We start from the raw sequence: 16,678 nt of genomic DNA, 5'->3' as shown, positions 1-16,678 counted from the left end.
TAAATGTAGCGGTGTTGCAGTAGAAAACCTGCCTGCCAGAATGCTGGTCCCTAACCTATTAATGTGCAAACCGTCTCTCTTGTAGAATTTATGCTTACCACAAAATATACCCCAGTGATCCAAGAACTTAAATCCTTGCTTCCTGCACCAGTTCCCCAACCACACGTTCAAGTCCATTATCTCCCTGTTTCCTGAGACACTAGATATGAAAAACTTTCAAGAATTTACAGATTTAGTTAAGACATGTTATGACCCCAAGCCTCCTCTAATTCTGAGACACTCTCTGTTTTATTCAGCAGTTTGAGAACCAGGGGAATCCATGTTGGGATTTTTGACCAGGTCGAATCAACTGGCAGAGGCACAGGCCTTTGGTTCAACACTTAACAAGATGTTGAGAGATTGTGTTTGGTATGTGGGATTAATGATGTAACCATGCAAAAGCATATACTAATTAAAGTCCAGCTCAACTTCAAACAGGCACTACAACTGGCTTTGTTATTAGAAAATGAGACAAGTGAAGCATGTGAGTTGCAGGGTATGCCAATGTAAGTGGACACCCTTGCCAGGATCACTTAGCTTGGGGGACACCACTTGACTGAAGGCAATTGCATAGCCTCACTCAGAATATATCCTGAACAGAGGGATTCTAGGTCAGCCCACAGCAAAACCCAAAAGAAATCCATGACTTGACCAAATGGTTAACATTTTATTCAGAATTCAGGCTGGCAGGCCATTGTAGTTTACGGACTTGAGACAGCAAAAGACTTCGACAAAGCCAAAATTGAGTAAGAGAACTCAAAGGCCAGTATCAGAAGAGCGCACACCCTGGATGGCCCACCTACACCAGGCTTGGAACAGTTAAATTGCTTAGCAATACCCAAATTAGAGCCAATCAAAACAAATGTCTGTTTAAATGACCATCAGTTCTAACAGAGGTTGACACTGGCGCAGCTGTATCATTGATCGCAGAACCAGTCTTTAACAAAATTCACTCTGTACTCCAAACCTTGAGTTTGCGTAAGGCCTTAATTAGACTGAGAACATATATCAGGGAGCCTTACAGATTAAGGGTACTACTTCGGTTTCAGTCTCATTTGATAAGCAGTTAGTTTAGTTACTATTGATTCTAATAAAAGGCACAGGCCCAAGCTTGGTGGGGAATAATTGGTTGAGAAAGATTCACCTTGATTAGCTCAACATTGGGTCAGTTTGCCTTTATGGGAATTTTAAGTGTTCGGTAAACCGCTTCTTGAACCTGGATAAATACACAATTCCTTGCGTAGAGGATTTACATGTAAAGCTAATTAGGAGTGGAGGGAGTGTGAGGGAGGGAGGACACAGTTGGACATGAGCTATGCATACTTGTAATTGTGGTTAGATGAGGGTTCCCAGAAGTATGTTACAATTAATATCTATTCCGGTTTGTGCCAATATACATGACTGCCATTTGAGGTATCATCAGCCTGTGCCACATTTCAGCAGATGATGAAGAACATTTGACAAGTTTTATCCCAGGTCACCATTTATCTGAATGACATGCTAAAAACAGGGAAGACCAATAAAAAGCATTGAGAGAATTTGGACATAGTCTTTCGATGTTTCTCCAAGGTAGGCGTACACCTCAGAAAGGAAACCTGTGTGTTCCGGGCACCCCAAGTGATCTCCTTGGGCTACTGAATCAAAAAGACGCCCATTGGAAGATAAAGTGAGGGTGATCAAAGGTGATTTGGTTCCCATATTGGTACAGGAGCTTAGGTCTTTCTTGGATTGGTAAATTATAATGGAATGTTTATACGTAAACCGACTGACATCCTGGCACCTTTACATCAGCTATTGAAAAAGGATCAGCCTTGGAAATGGTCTCATAGCGAAGACGAAGGCTATATCGAAGTGAAGAGGTGTTAGAGTGTTGATACTGTATGATCCCAAGTGAGATCTGGTGCTAACATGCAATGCCTCCCCATATAGTATCAGAGTAGTCCCACACATGGCCCAGTGGAGAAGAACACCTGATATTGTATGCTTCCCAGACTTTGGCTGATGCAGAGTGCAAATACGCCCAAATTGAGAAGGAAGGTTGGTGGTCATCTTTGGGTGTTAGAGAGTTCCACCAATATCTTTATGGATGTAAATTTGCCATAGTAACAGACCACAAACCCTTGCTAGGGCTACTCAAAAAGGATAAGCCATTGCTGCCTTATAGCTTCAGGTCGAACTCAGTGGTGAGCTCTCATTCTAAGTGTGCACAGTTACAAGTTGGACCACAATCTGGAGGTCAAGTAGCAATTACGGATGCCTTGGGCTGCCTCCCGCTGACAGATACACCACCCATGATGCTGCCACTGGAACAGCCTGTTCGAGTTTTAAACTTTCTGGATACCCTGCCAGTCACCACTTAAAATATCAGATTGTGGACACAAAAATATCTGGTGCTGGCAAAACTAAAACAGCTCCTGGTGATGTGGAACATAAGGGCCATCACAATCAGAATTGAAACCTGGCGAGACCAGGTTTCAATTTAACGGGCGGCACTGTGGCACAGTGGTTAGCACTGCTGCCTCGCAGCGCCAGAGACCCGGGTTCAATTCCCGACTCAGGTGACTGACTGTGTGGAGTTTGCATGTTCTCCCCGTGTCTGCGTGGGTTTCCTCCGGGTGCTCCGGTTTCATCCCACAGTCCAAAGATGTGCAGGTTAGGTGAATTGGCCATACTAAATTGCCCGTAGTTTTAGGTAAGGGGTAAATGTAGGGGTATGGGTGGGTTTCGCTTCGGCGGGTCGGTGTGGACTTGTTGGGCCGAAGGGCCTGTTTCCACACTGTAATCTAATCTAATCTAATCTAACCAGATCACTGTAGAGAATGGCATTTTATTTTGGGGAGCAAGAGTGATTGCCCTGAGCAATGGTCACCATCAGATACTGACTGAACTCCACTAGGGTCATTCAGGGGTGTCCAAAATGAAGATGTTAGTGAGACATTATGTCTGGTGGCCACGATTGGATGCAGTCATAGCTGCATTGGTGGGTAAGTGCCAAAGTGCCAGGAAGGACAAAAAAATCCCATACATTCATGTGAATAGCCAGTAAACCCTTTCATATCAACTATGCCGGTCCTTTCATGTGCTGAATCTCCTTAATCATGATGAATTCCTCCTCCAAGTGGTTGGACATGCATAAAGTTCATCCTTCGAACATGGATGACAGAAAACCTGCAGTCTCCCGGAAGTATTGGTCACCAACAATGGCCCATCATTTACCAGCAGGGATATTGAGTATTTCCCAATGTCAAATGGCATTCAGCATATAAGGACAGTTCCATACCACCATGGCAGAAATAGCAGTCCAAACTTTGAAGGCAGGCTTAAAGAAACAGCCTAAAGCTTCACTTATACCAAACTGTTCTGGTTCCTATTTGTACAAATACAGGGATAGCTCCAGTGGTGTTGCTAATGGGTAGAAGGTTCTGCACCAGGTTAAATCTGATCTACCCAGACTTGGGGGCATGAGAGTGAAACAGCACTAAGAATACCAATGATGGACACAAGACTCCTCTAAGCGAGAGAGACAGTTTACTTCAGGGGACGAAGTTTGGTGCCGAAACCACGGAAATGGTCCTGCACAGGTAAAAGGCATGGTTAACATGAGGTCAGGTGCCGTGACATACAAAGTTCGGTCAAATGAGGCAGTCATGGACCACACTATGCTCTGCCCCCACCTTGGCATCTGTGGAGTTACATTAGTTTCTTATTGCCTTTATGGAAGAAAATCAGCATTAAATTGCACGTGCTCTGTCTGAAGATATTAAGGGCGGCACCGTGGTTCAGTGGTTAGCACTGCTGCCTCACAGAGCCCCACATTCAATTCCATCCTTGGGAAACTGTCTGTGTGAAATTTGTACATTCTCCCCTCCCCTGCATGGTTTCCTCTGGGTATTCCAGTTTCGTCCCATACTCCAAAGATGTTCAGGTTAGATGAATTGGCCGTGCTGAATTGCCCATAGTGTCTTGGGATGTGCATGCTAGGTGGATTAACCATGGGAAATGCAGGGTTACAGGGTTAGGGTAGGGGGATTTGTCTGGGTGAAATGCTCTTCAGAGGGTTGGTGTGGACCTGATGGGCCAAATGGCCTGTTTCTACACTGTGGGAATTCTATGATTCATTGAAAACTGGACTGAATTACAGATTCCGAGAAAGATTTGGTTATTACTAATGAAACTGGTTCAGATGAATTGTGATAGTCTAGGAGGTGTACTGATTCACAGTGTCTAGGACTGCTTGGAATTCACTACTAGATGAACCAGTTCATAGAGTCTGGGTGAGACTGGGTTACATTGTTCAATGCACTGGTAACAGAAGTCTGCAGATACCTGGATAGATTGAGTGGGACTGGTTTAGAGTCCTAGACTGATGAAGATATGAAGTGTTCTAGCTCAAAATTCAGGAGTGACTGGGACAGACTGAGTAAAATAGTCTTAGGGTGTGTAGAATTGTGAATAATCAGGATAAAATGAAAGATGTGCATGTTCTCAAATTTTATTTTGTATGTTGCTTTTTTCTGTTTAATGTGGAATTTGTCACAATTCTCTCAGTATTTTCTTTTATTTTAGTTAATGCTGGCTTGATATGGATAAATCTATAGTTTTGCTACCTTCTGTGATTTCCATATTGTAAACTAGCTTTGAATTCAATAATTTATTTAAATTTATTCATGAGATGGATGTAGTTGTCGTTGGCTGGAACAGCATTTTGCATGTCTCTAATTGTCCTTAAGAAGTTGGTGGAACTGCTTTCTTGAACCACTGCACTCCATGTGATGTAGATAAACTCAATATGGTTAGGGATGGCATTTCAGCATTTTGACCCAATGACAGTGAAGCAATGCCAATATAGTTCCAAGTCAAGATGGTGTGAGGCTTGGAGGGAACTTGCATGTGGTGGTGGTCCCATGTATTTGCAGTGCTCGTTCTTCTAGTTGGTAGACATCTCAGGTATGGAAATGCTATGGAGCCTCATTCAGTATAGCGCAGTGCACCTCATAGATGGCATAAATTGTTGCCATTCTGCATCAGCCGAGGAAGGCGTGAATGCTAAAGGTGTTAAATAGGGTTTCAGTCAAATGGGCTACATAGTCCTGGGTTGTGTTGAGCTTTTTGAGTGTTGGAACTGCACACATTCAGACAAGTGGAGAGTATTCCATCACTCTCCTGAGTCGTGCCTTGTAGATGGTGAACAGATTTTGGGAGTTAGGAGGTGAGTTATGTGCTGTAGAAATCTCAGCCTCTGACGTCCTTATATCATGACATACACATGATATGATCAATGGTAACCACCTGGATGTTGTTATTGGGGGATTCAGTGATGGTAATGACTTTGAATGTCATGGATGGTGGTTGAATTCTCTCTTTTTGGAGGTAGTTATTGGCCGGAACTTTGTCATGTGAATATTACTCATCTGACAAGTTTAAATGTTGTCCAGGTCTTATTGCATTTGGATATCGATTGCTTTGGTAGCTGAGGAGTCACTATGGAGCTGAACATAGTGCAACATCAATGAACATACCCGCCTTTTACCTTAGAATGGAAGGAAGGTCATTAATGAAGCAACTGAAGATGGCTGAGCCCAGGATATTAGTCTGAGGAACTCCTGTATTGATGCCCTGTGACTGAGACATTGATTTTGAATAACCACAACCATATTTCATTGTGCTATGTTTGACTCCAATCAATGGAGAGTTTATCACATGAATCTCGTTGACTGGTCAATACCAGTGCCATACCTGTGCTAGAATAGCTTGGCTAAGGACACAGCTGGTTCTATACCCATCAGTCTTTTATACTATTGCTGGAATGTTGCCAGGACACAAATTCTTTGCAATATGCAGTTCATTCAACCATTTCTTGTTATCACATAGAGTTAATTAAATTAGCTGAAGGCTGACATGTGAGATTTTGGAGACCTCGGGAGGAGGCTAAGTTATAGGTTAAAAAATCTGTAATGCTGAATGTCATATTGGAATTTAGAGCAGAGAAGTTGGGTCCACCGCATTTTGACATTTATGTAAATGATTTGGAATGTGAACATAGGAGTCAGAAAGTTTGCACCAAAACTGGAAGTGTAGTGGACAGTGAAGAAGGTTACCTCAGAGTACAACGGGATCTTGATTTGATGGGCCAATGGCTGAGGAGTGGCAGATGGAATTTAATTTGGATAAATGCGAGATGCAACATTTTGAAAAATCAAATCAGAGCAGGATTTTCATATACTTAATGGGAAGGTCCTGGGGAGTGTTACTGATAAAGAGACATTGGAGTGCAGGTTCACAGTTCCTTGAAAGTGGAGTCGCAGGTAGATAGGATATTGAAGAAAGCATTTGGTATGCTTTCCTTTATTGGTGAGAGCATTGAGTATAGAAGTTGGGAGGTCATGTTGCGGCTAAAGGACATTGTTTAGGCCACTTTTGGAATATTGCGTGCAATTTTGGTCTCCTTTCTATCAGAAGGATGTTGTGAAACTTGAAAGGGTTCAGAAAAGATTTACAAGGATGTTGCCAGGGTTGGAGGATTTGAGCTATAGGAGAGGCTGAATAGGCTGGGGCTATTTTCCCTGGAGCATCAGAGGCTGAGGGGTGACCTTGTGGAAGTTTATAAAATCATGGATAGGATCATTAGACAAGGTCTTTTCCCTGGGATGAGGGCAGGGGAGGGTCCAGAACTAGAGGGTATAGGTTTAGGGTGAGAGGGGAAAGATATAAAAGGGACCTAAAGGGCAACCTTTTCACACAGAGGGTGGTGTGTGTATGGAATGACCGCCAGAGAAAGTGGTGGAGGCTGGTACAATTAAGCATTTAAAAGGCATCTGGATGGGTACATGAAGGGTTTAGAGGAATATGGGACAAGTGCTGGCAAATGGGACGAGATTGGATTAGTTGGACCGAAGGGTCTGTTTCCGTGCTGTACATCTCTATGGCTCTATGACTTTAAATTGTATTCTTTCAATAAATCTAACTATCATACAGTAACAGTGCTGGAGTTCAAAACAGAATCATTATGTGGGACAAGTCATTTTCCTGGACTTAGCAGCAGGAAACTAAAATTTAGATGCTCTAGTCTGAATTACATAAATGAAGGCAGATGCAAAATTACTAAGTTAATGAAAACATTCACATGCATGGTAGGGAAAAGAGTAAAAATGGTTAAAACTGGAGCAGCAGCCATATAATCCTGTAAGTTAGCTATTTTCTAAATCTTAGATTTCTTGCTGCTGATGGCTGTAGACTGGTAGAAATTGTTGACCACCTACTGGTGTTTCAATGGAGACAAATGGCAGATGTGTGAAAATTTCTTGCTGTGTTCATTTTGGTCGTGAAATATACCCAGCAGTACAATTAATTACAGATTACACTCTCACAATGTTGCTTTGTGCTTGGGCAGAGAATAATGAGCCTTGGGGTGAAGTATGGTTGAAATCCTCCAGGATTGCCTAGAGTCTCTAGCAGTTAAACATTACTTTTAAAGACACTGCTGTGAGTATTATGACATTAGAAAATATGTGATTCTTATCCATTTTTGAACATATTTGTTATTCATAAAATATTAGAGATGGAAAAAGAGATTGCTTGCTTCTATTTGAAAGGTACTGTTAAGAGATCATATAATAATCTCCAAATACATCCAGTAAGTGTCAGAAGCTCATGGACTTTATTCTTATGAACATTGAGATCATAGGTGGAATGTTCTCTTATTAGTTCCTGGCAGACTGATGAAACCAAATTTTGGTCAGGAACCTAATGCTCTGCCTTGTGGTTGCTCTTTCCCAAACTAAGCCAACTATCAGCTGCCACCAGGTTCCTGGGAGAGGAGGCCAGACAGGCTCATGCACCAGAAGCTGCAATGAGAGGATTATGGCAGGACTCAATGGAATCAGTGCCCAGTTCACAGCCTTGTTCCTTGAGGTAATGGGGGAAGGGAGAGAAATCCTTTTTCCTGATGATTGTAGAAGGAGGCTAGCCATCCTCCCCAAACTGATGCAACTTCAGGTTGTTAAGGCCAAGGCTGTCAGTAACTAGAGTAGCCAGAAATTGGATGCAGTGCTGGAAAAGGTTCAATGACAAGCAAGACGAGTGTCCTGCCAGTATCATTAGGCAAGATTAGAGTAGTGCTGGAAAAGTACAGCAGGTCAGGCAGCACTCGAGGAGCAGGAAAATCAACGTTTCGGGCCAAAGCCCTTCATCAGGAAGGCCTATCATTAGGCAGCCATCACTGTTACCTCGCTGCAAGTATTTTGCACTACTCAAGTCTAATTGATAACCACACTGTCACATGCACTCTTTTCCAACGAGTCTCCTCCTCAAATTTCAGACATATTCACAGTCACCCTCTTAAAATATTTTAACACTCTATCTCAGCACTCAGTTAATTCCTCAGTGTCTAGTGCAGGAAAACAGAGCACACAGTTCCAGGGAGACAGAGAGCTGGGTATGGAGCTGCAACTAGTGTCATACTGACCTCGATGGAGAAGAAAGCCCTAGTGAGTGCCACGTTGATACCTGTAGAAGCCATTAATGATTAACATATAGCTGATACGGTCAACTGGTGATAACTCCAGATATCACACTGCCACTTTGCCTTTAATTGTCAGTTATCAATTTCACTCATACACTAATGGCATGAGCTGCAGTGTGCTAAGTTAGAACTCTATTTTGTGCTGAACGTAAGTGAAATAGACATCTTTCATATCTCATGGGTGCAATATCAGTGCAAGGGGTGATGAGCAATGAGCCCAAGGAGTCCTCAGAGGAGGGACCAGCATTCTAAGGCTGCACCATCAGATACTCTGAATATCCTCTTTCAGCACAGATACACACGTCAGTCTGGGTTGAATTTTGCAGAGATACCTGGTAAGGAGCAAATCACATATGATCTGGTGCTGCAGAAGGGACAACAGTGGACAATCTCTGGCAGTGAGCACACGGCACTTCAAACTCAGCTCTGGTGGGCACAGATGCAGAGCATCAAAAGTCATACTTTAGGGCATTTACAGCAGCAATGGAAATGTATGAGCTTCTGTCGTCTATCCCAGAGCCTCTGTGCATTCTTGGACAGAAAGATGAGTCTGTTTCTTGCAATGATATCTCAGGTATTGGCAATGATAACCAGCTCCTTCAAATAAAATGGCTAACTTTGTGGAAAATCGAACGTAGCATCTTCTACCATTTAACCAATTTCCTAACCTAAACCAGTCAATAAATTGCTTTCAGTTTCACCAGCTTTATTTTCAACGTAACAGTCTCTTGTGTGGAAATTTATAAAACTCCACTTGGAAATGCATGCCGCTCTTTTTAACCTGTCCGGATGTTGTGACACAACGCTAAAGCGAGTGGGACTTGAATCTGGCCTGCTGGTAGAGCCCTCAGAAAGTGTCCATAAGCTACACCCTAGACATTCACCTATCTACTACTTTAGATTAATTCCTGCAAACATCAAATTAGAAGACATATCTAACATATACAAATCCATGTTGTCTAATTAGCTCTAATATCTTTAAAAGCTCATCCACCCTGCCCCTAACTAGAGATTCTAAAAGTTTTGAAAGAGCAAATGTCATTCGTCTGGGTTTCACCTTGTCTGTCCACTGTCCAATACCAGAGGTATGAATGTCTGCTTCTTTTTATTTTGGAGTCACTAACAATGCAAATAGTTGCTGCTCTGAACATTACTTTTCCCATGTCTCACATTGACTGAAAGGGGTGTACGATCATTCATTTCTGTGTCTTTATTACAATGGTCATTATTATTTATTTTAGGGCCACACAATGGCTTGATGAAGATGTTTCACCCGCACTGCTGGTCAGATCTAGAATTCTTGAGCCATACAGGTATCAAGAATCACTTTAGAAAAAGACTGAGTTTTCTGTGGGTTATTTTTGTCCTGTCATTTTTTAAAAAACGTTTGAGTTTTATTTGCAACTTTCTGATCTAAAGGGACAATTCCTGAATAGAGAGAGCTTTAGAAGATTTTAGTTAAAGCATCTTAAGGTTCCACACCTGCTTTCATTCAAAAGGTCAGGAGGATTTGTCAATCTTTAGTGCCATTATTGTTTTCATGCTTACGTTTAGTGAGCGCTATTCCTTGATTCCCCAATTGTCAAGCATATTATCCTGTTCTTCAGCTGTGAATGCTGACATATGGTCAGTGAGACACTGCTGCATCACAACAGGAAACTCTGGACAGCATAAATATAAATGCAAACTACACCATTTCTATAGCAGCCACCGATCTAATTCTCCAACCAGTCCTTGAGTAGAAGCTGCTGTTGTGGCCTACTTTCTGCTGTTCATGAATTTTTCAGTGCGGATCTAACTGGGAGTCTGCCCATTCCTTACTGCATACAGCTCTCCAAAGGATTGGTCTCTTTAATTTCTTTGGTGATGACTGCTGAGACTGGGGAAAAGGCAACGTTTGCTTTGCAAGAATGCTGACATACTTATGGCAGCATATGTGCAGCTGGTGAAAGTATTGGTGTTCCGCCAGGATAGGAGATCAGTTACCGTACATTCATTCAGTTTTATTGAGTGAAGTATATTGTAAATAAAACACTTCATTTATTTTTCAAGACTATATAGATAATGCTACCCTCTGATTTCCCCCTTGCAACATTCTTTGATCCCAGATCACAGGAAGTGCTGTCAGCATGTTCCCGGTGGTCTAATTGAGATTTAGATACAGACAGGTGGAAAGATTAATGAATCATTAAACAGGTTTCAGGATGACCAAGTAGGATGGGAAAATTCCTGGAGTGAGAGGGGGAGAAATGGGTAAAGATCACACACTAATGAAATATTTGATGTTCTTGTCAAACATCTTTACCAATTTCTCATTTTTTCATGCTTGATTTTGTTGACTTACAGTATGTTCTTGAAGGTGAGTGATGTCAGTGCTGAATTAAAAAAAAACTTTCTTTCTTGGTATGAAGCGTTCTAAGGTGAAGCATTGGATGACTTAGCTGAGGAGTTACATTTCTCCTTCACAGCTACAACAAGCAAGGATTCAGACCGACAGGTTCATCCCCAGCAGGGAAAAGGATCTTTTAAATGCACAATCAGCAGACAATTTAAAACTTTAGATAGTTTACATTAATCTTTTACATGTATAAAAAACATGATACTTGCCCACAAACCATCTTATTCACACACCTGACTGTTCAGCTCCCAATTGCATACTACTCATTAACAAATGAAGTTTTTAGATTGCTGATGTGCTTTTTCTCAGCTTTGCACACAGCTGTAGAATAAATAAGTTGATTGTGTTGAAGTCTTGTTTCACTTTTTCCTTCCTTCCAGTGATTTCTTTAGAAGGCTGAATGGTTTTCTCAGCATTATGAAACCAAACAATGGCCTTGAAGCAAACATTCACTTAGTATCAGGTCATTCTTTGTTAATAAACTGAAATTAACACTTTAAAGAAAGCAGAAATTATCCCAATGTGTAAACCTTTTCATTTACTTCCCTTACTCAATTAATTTCTGTCTGTCTCATTCATTGCTCCCCACTTTCTTTATCCTTTTGTTAATTTCTTTTGGTCTGCCTCTTTGATCTTTTCCTTTTGTTTGCACTGTCTCCTGATCACAGTCTTCTTTAAATGCTCTTGACATTTTTACTCTTTTTTTGTTAATTCCCCTCTTCCTTTCACTTCACTTCATGCTTCTCTCAGTCCTGTTCTACAACACATACAACAGCCTGACCAAATCAGCCTTTCTGCTTCCCTACTCTTGACACAGTAAAACTAAAGCTTTCGGAGACTCTCAAATTGATCCCAGTGTTTCTAAAACAGGCCTTTTGAATAACCAATCCCAGACTTTGCAAATAGTCCAATCTCGTCACCAAGTCTGTAGTTTAAACAAAAGACGAGCAATTCATTAACAATACGCTAACTTTAGCAGTACAGTAATTTTAGCAGAGCAAAAAAATTAAACATCGTAAACTAATTGGACTATGTTTAAATTCAAAAACCTTTGTTTTGGTCCCTTTCACACAAAAGACAGTGAAACAAACACAATTAAGGATAAATAAAAAAAAATGAAACTGATCAGATTACTTAAGTGATTTTCACAATGCACTATTCCATGGGCAGAGGTGATGGTTTCTTGGTTGATTTTCTGAGATATCAGAGTTACCTTTACAGTTCACTCAGATAAAGGCTATAATACTTATAACTTAGTTTTCTATTCTGTGCACGACAGTAAGTGGGGATGGGGTTAGGCAGGGAGCTTTCAGATTTTCAAGTTATAGCATCAACAGCCAGATTCCTTCTCACAATCCAAAGCCCAATTCAAACACTGACCAATCCTGGACAGACTAATCGCCTCCTCCACGGGGTCCCAGTTACCATTAATATCTGCCATCTGCTTGAGCATAAGATCTTTTCCAGACTTGATGGAACCAGTTCCCAGATACTAACCTCATTAATTGTCAACTTCTGCTCTCTTTTAAAATATAATTTTCTACCCTGGTGATGAAGTCTCTGCAGAACTTTCTGATCAGCAACAAACCAGCAATTAACTTCCAAGCCTGGCGTCCAGAATAAACAGACCTTGTTTGGTCTGTTTTCCTTTTAACACAAGCTGTTACCCAGCATCCAAAAGTCATTTTCAACTTAGAGTTCTCAGTTCACAGCTCCAGAATAAAATTGATAAAAGAATAAAGTAAAACTAATGAAAAATCAGCAAGGGTTCTAGTACCTGTTTGAGTTGACCTGGATGAAGTGCAGCATGATTTGATGAAAAATAGCATTGTATGCTTCCTGAACACCGGTTCCCAGGCTGGCTGCTTCCTTATTTCCTGTCCATTAAGAAATAAACTATGGAAGTGACAGCTCAAATGTCAAAACTTTAATTTCCAGAAATAAATAGTATTTGCTTCCCAGTCCCTGTTTGTAATTGCTGGGCTGATGGTTCAATTCATGGAAGCTATAAGTAATTTAAACTTGCAATTTTGAATGAGGGATGTTAATCAGAATATGCCTGCCAACAGCATGCCAATAACATATGCTTCCAAGGGCAGCACTTGCATTGTATCTGCATCAGTTTCCATTTTACCAGTTTCGTGAAAAGCTAGATTAAATTAGCACTGAAAACTCAATTGACAAACCAAATTATGCCAGCATGGGATGCTCTTTGCACATGGTGGAAAACTTAATTCAAAATACATTTTCCACTGATGGTATATGCAAGCACAACAAATGTTAGAAAGAGGTTATTGATGATTGGCTTCAACAGGCACACAGAGTCTCCATATCTGCATGTTTGTAATAGAGCATAAATATTTCTTTGAACATCTATGCACATATTTTGGCATGGTATATTTATGTTTTCTACTTGCATTTAAATAATATACTGTAATTACGTGGCTACACAATATGTCTCTGTTTGATATTGCTTAATGTATGATTTAAAGGTACATCAAGCATGTTATTTGTTAAGGACATCTTGCATTTTTTAGTCTGTGAATCATAGAAACATAAAAACATAGAAAATAACTACAGGCGTAGGCTTTTCAGCCCATCATGCTTGCTCTACTGTTTGATATGATTATGGCTGATTATCCTATTCGGTACTTAGTTCCCGTTGTGGCCCCTTATCTTTTGATTTTGTTAGTCCTAAAAACTATGTGTATTTCCCCCTTAAAGATTAAAAGTTTTGGCCTCCACTGCTTTCTACAGCAGTGAATTCAACAGGTCATCACTCTGTGGGTGAAGAAATTGTTCCTCATCTCAGTAATAAAGAGACTATCTCATATCCCTAAACTGTGACCCTGATTCTGGAGCCCCCACCTCCAGTCATCAGAATCATCCTTACTGCATTTTCTCAGTCTTGTCTTGTTAGAATTTTATAGATATCTTTGCGATCCTCTGTCATTCTTGTTAACTCCAGTGAATATTTTTCTAACTGAAACAAAAACAAAAATTGCTGGAGAAACTCAGCAGGCCTGACAGTTTCTGTAGAGAAAAAGAAGATTTAACATGTCAGATTCAAGAGTGATTGGACTCGAAATGCTAACTCTTCTTTCTCTCCACAGATGCTGCTGGACCTGCTGAGTTTCTCCAGCAACTTCTGTTTTTGTTCCAGATATTCAGCAAATGCAGTTATTTATTTAATTATATTTCTAACAAATCTAGTCTCTCTTCATACTTCAGACCTGCCAAGCCAAGATTCAGTCTGCTCTCCTTCCATAGAATAGAACATCTTTTTACAGATAAAGAGACCAAGCCTACACACAATCCTCTAGTGTGGTCTCACCAAGGCCCTGTACAATTGTAGCATGACATCCCTGTTCCTGTCCTCAATTCCTTTTCCTATGAATATTACATTTGCCTTCTTCACTGCCTGCTGCACCTGCATGCTTATTTTCGCTGACTTATATACAAGGACACCCTAGTCTCATTGAAACTACCCCTTCCCAATCTGTTGCCATTCAGATAAAAATTCAACTTCCTGATTTTGCTACTTTTGTGGATAACCTCATGTTTGTTTATATTATACTTCATTTGCTATGCATTTACCCACCCACTAATTTTGTTCAATTCACACTGAAGCATCTCTGCACTTTCCTCACAGTTCCACCTCCCACCCAACATTGTGTTGTCTGCAAATGTGGAGATAATAGACAATAGACAATAGACAATAGGTGCAGAGTAGGCCATTCAGCCCTTCGAGCCTGCACCACCATTCAATATGATCATGGCTGATCATCCTTAATCAGTATCCTGTTCCTGCCTTATCTCCATAACCCTTGATTCCACTATCCTTGAGAGCTCTATCCAACTCTTTCTTAAATGAATCCAGAGACTGGGCCTCCACTGCCCTCTGGGCAAAGCATTCCACACAGCCACCACTCTCTGGGTGAAGAAGTTTCTCCTCATCTCTGTCCTAAATGGTCTACCACGTATTTTTAATCTGTGTCCACTGGTTCGACACTCACCCATCAGCGGAAACATATTTCCTGCCTCCAGAGTGTCACGGCGAGTGACTTGGAGGGGAACTTGCAGGTGGTGGTGTTCCCATGTTTCTGGATGATAGCAAAATGACAGAGTAGGTTCAGAAATGTGACATGCAGCGATCTTATAAGCACAAAGAGAGAATGAAGAGATTTGGAAAGACTGGACAGGACTGTCTTAGCTAAATGAGGACTGATATCGGGTTCTGAGTGACTGGATAGGGTGGAAACCCAAAGGTTGTTTACTCTTGTGGTGGAGAAGTCTGCCTTTAATGACAGAGAGACAAATAATGTATCTCTCAGAGGGTCAATGAAGTATGGTAATCTCTTCTCAACTATGTACATGAGGCTGGTCTTTAAATTTATTCAAAATTACGTTCAATAGATTTTTCACAGACAGGGGAGTGAAAGGTTAAGGTATACGTACAGGAAAGTGGAGGTTAGAATTCATTGAATGTCAGACAGCATGATAGAACAAGTGATCTACTCCTGCTCTTATGTCCTTTGTTCCTGTGTATGGTCTATTTCATCATTCACCAAAAAGTGAGAAACAAAAATAGTGACGAGTTTTAGGATGAAAGTACATAAAATTCAAATTATTCTCTCCATGCTCTGATTGTTCCTGCACTGACAGGCAGTGAGATGGAGAGTCAAACAGAGATGGACAGAGACAGAAACAGAATGAGCATACTGCTTACTCTAATTCTTCCCTCTCCACCCTCCCAGTTTAAACCTTCCGCTCTCAGGATATTAACAGGAAAAGAGAGGGTAAGTAGAAATAAACTACTTCCAAAATAGTGGCGTAGTCTGAGACTTAGGGCCAGACCATTCAGCAGAAATGTTCAGCAGCACTTCTATGCACAAAGGGTGGTGAATATTTGGAATGCTCTTCCACAAATGGCAGTGAATGCAAGATCAGTTGTCAACAAAAGCTTAGTTACCTAAGATTTAAATTTAAGAAAGTGTATTAAGGGGTAAGGTTGAAAGAGAGGTATATGAAGTTAGGCCACAAATCAATCACTGAAGTTTGAAACTGGTTAGAGAGCTTGAATGGCCTACCTCTGTTCATTGGTCTACCTCTTCACGTTAATATAGCGTATGACAATGCTGCTTCTTTAACAAGGTTATGCTTTTTTCCTCTAAGAAGTCATAAAAGCAGCAATTCTGAACAGTCTAATTTTGAATAGTTTTAGGGCCAATTTGATTATAGTTAACAGATACTGTCTAGACAAAAGGCTTTCACGTTTAAAAAAACTTAACCTTAGAGACATAGCAATGTATAGCATGCCAAACTCATCCATGCTGACCAGATATCCCAACCCAATCTAGTTCCACCTGCCAGCACTTCCCTATATCCCTCCAAACCCTTCCCAATAATATACCCATCCAAATGCCTTTTAAATGTTGCAATTGTACCAGCCTTGACCACTTCCTCTGGCAGCTCATTCCATACATGTACCATGTATGAAAAAGTTGTCTGTTAGGTCTCTCTTATATCTTTTCCCACTCACCCTAAACATATGCCCTCTAGTTCTGGACTCCCCCACTCCAGGGAAAAGACTTTATCTAGATATCTTATCCATGCCTCTCATGATTTTATAAACCTCTAAAATGTCACCCCTCAGCTTCCAACGCTCCAAGTAAACAGTCCCAGCCTATTCAACTTCTCCATATAGCTCAAATCCTCCA

At 41.0% G+C, this 16,678-nt stretch overlaps 1 protein-coding gene across 2 annotated transcripts in view; it reads left to right on the top strand.

The window, feature by feature from the left end:
- The window catches only part of smpd3 (sphingomyelin phosphodiesterase 3), a 285,032-nt gene that overhangs the window by 16,872 nt on the left and 251,482 nt on the right, over nucleotides 1-16,678 (top strand). The gene's annotated exons all lie outside the window — the stretch shown is intronic.

This window comes from Chiloscyllium plagiosum, chromosome 17 (genome assembly GCF_004010195.1).
Source record: "Chiloscyllium plagiosum isolate BGI_BamShark_2017 chromosome 17, ASM401019v2, whole genome shotgun sequence".
Lineage (NCBI taxonomy): Eukaryota > Metazoa > Chordata > Chondrichthyes > Orectolobiformes > Hemiscylliidae > Chiloscyllium > Chiloscyllium plagiosum.
The sequence above is the reverse complement of the archived record's forward strand: the minus strand, read 5'-3'. Positions and strand labels throughout refer to the sequence as shown.